The 2,493-nt window shown below is 48.2% G+C and overlaps 1 pseudogene; it reads left to right on the forward strand.

Annotated features, from left to right (window-relative positions):
• Positions 1–264: 264 nt before the first annotated feature.
• Positions 265–2,493, forward strand: part of LOC105888319 — a 24,288-nt pseudogene continuing 22,059 nt past the window's right edge.

A 2,493-nucleotide genomic window follows, 5' to 3' on the forward strand; every position in this document is an offset into this window, starting at 1 on the left:
TGTTTGGAGGCTCACCTGCTGGAGGCTTAGATGGGGGCTGGACTGGTGACCCCAGGAATGCAAGTGGTGCAGGGAAAGTGTGGCTATTTCCAACCATAGAAATAGCAAGAGTGCTTGGTGCTGATAGCCCTGATTCTCTCCTGCTGGAGTTCAGCAGGAGTGCACTGTCTGGCTGCTTGGATAGGCAACTGGTGCCTCCCAGACAAGACAGCAGTGAAGGGAGACAATCCCCCCACCCCCCACCCCCCAACACACAGAGCAACCATGAGTGCTGATGGTGAGAGGTCTGCTTCTCTCTATGCCAGCATTTGGTGAGTTCACCCACTGGTGGGTTTGACAGGCAGGCTGGACCCGTGTCTCTTGAATGGAAGCAGTGCAGGAAGATCGTGGCCCCACACCCCATAGCAACCATAAGAGTGCTCAGTGCTAAGAGGCCTTCTTCTCTCTGTGGTGACAATTAGTGGGATTGCCCACTGGTGGCTTAAACAGGAGAGTTGTACTGGTGCTACTCAGTACAACATGCCCCCCTCCCCAGCAACATGAGAGTACTCTGTGCCAGAGGTTTATTTTACCCATAAAATAAAGGCATATCCTCAGCTGCGCCTGCCACTGAGAGCGGAGGTTACCAGTCGGCAGGTTAGGCACAGAAACAAAGAGAGCTGGTTTCTGGTGCAAGACTATGCACTTGGACTTATATGAGGGGAGAGGACAGTGGAATTCCAGCGAGCAAATAGGGAGGGTGATTGCCCTACCACATAAAGAATTCAAGGAAGTGGATAGGGACAGAAAGAGCCTTCCTGGGTCTTTGCAGTCCTAGGAATAGTTCCTTTCCCTCAGGCATAGCCCTCCTGGCTTGGAGAGATTGTTCTGAACTCCGTATCAACAGCTCCCCCTGGTGGCCAGATAACCAATCTCTGAGCCCTGCTGAGGCTTAGCAAAGCCCCTCAGGCTCTTGCATTCCAGCTATGATCTGCCTTGCTCCTCTTCCCACATCAGGGGGAATAGGGGGCCAAGCAAATCCCTTGGGAGCTATGGATTCCTACTAAAACTTGGGGCATTTATGTGCCCCAACTTGGAGACAAGAGCCTACCGCAGGCACAAAAGATTACTTTGGCAACAGGCTCCTCCAGGCAAACTATAATCAATGACAGGGGACAACCCCATAGCTAAACATAGTACCTTCTAACTCAAGCAATTAGGGGGCAGTGGATTCATAGCCACAAGTACAACCCACCAGCTGAGTGATTAAGCTGGGGACCAAACTCACTATATTCTGTGGAGAAGAGGCAAAGACAGTAGGTCAAAGGTAACCTGAGAGGTTCTTCAAACCTGATAGAACATTCAAAAGACAGTTCAGGACCAGCACTCCTTCCCCTGACACAGTCAGAGAAGGATCTTTGGGGACTTGAAGGCAGGTCCATAAGCCAGTCCCAGGACCCCCAGTTCTTAATCAAGAGGCCACATGAGAAGGCATCAGTGAAAGAATTCCAGAAACATGAAAAATTGGAGTGAAAAGACACTCCCTCCAAATCAATAATTCTTTACCCAATGGATATCAACCTAATGACAGTGTTACGATGACAGATGAAGAAATTTGAATATGGATTATATTGAAAGCTCAATGAAATATAAGAGAAAATATAAACCCAACACACAGAAGCCATAAGAAATAAGGAAATAAATTCGAAATTCTCTAAAAAGACTTGGTGCCTGTAGCTCAGCAGCTAGGGTGCTGGCCACATAAACCAGGGCTGGCGGGTTCAAACCCACCTGGGCCTGCTAAAACAACAATGACAACTACAACAAAAAAATATATGGGCATTGTGGTGGGCTGGGAGTGATCTCCAGAGGTGACCAGTAACAATAACTATTATCATTACAATCACATGACATTCTTTTACAAAAAAAAATTTTTTTTTTTTTTTGAGACAGAGTCTGTTTCCCAGGCTAGAGTGTCATGGCATCAGTCTAGCTTCCAACAACCTCAAACTCCTGTGCCCAAGCAATCCTCCTGCCTCAGCCTTCTGAGTAGCAGAGGACCACAGGTGCCAGCCATGAAGCCTAGCTAATATTCCTATTTTTAGTAGAGATAAGGTCTCACTTTGCTCAGGCTGGTCTTAAACTCCTGAGCTGAAGCAATCCTCCTGACTCAGCCTCCCAGAGTGCTAGGATTACAAGTGAGAGCCATTGTGCCTAGCCCACAAAAATATTCTTGACCAGCTATCTCCATTTCCTTAAGGACCGGTTTTTTTTCTCTCTCCTTCCCCTACACTGTAGTCGTGTCCAAGCGGCGCAGGGCCTGCAGGTGGCTGAGTTTTCCAAGAGGTAACTTCACCAAGATGTCAATCCTCCACCTAGGATAGGCAAAGGTCCAATGATGAGAGTCCCAGCACCAGCAGTGGCAGTTCAGATGTGGACCATCAAGACCCAGCTGTTCCAGAGCCTAAAGAACAAGAAGAAAGAAAGCCTTCTGCCACCCAACAGAAGAAAAAC

Source organism: Otolemur garnettii, unplaced genomic scaffold, assembly GCF_000181295.1.
Source record: "Otolemur garnettii isolate 467f Iridium unplaced genomic scaffold, OtoGar3 scaffold00280, whole genome shotgun sequence".
NCBI classification, from domain to species: Eukaryota; Metazoa; Chordata; class Mammalia; order Primates; family Galagidae; genus Otolemur; species Otolemur garnettii.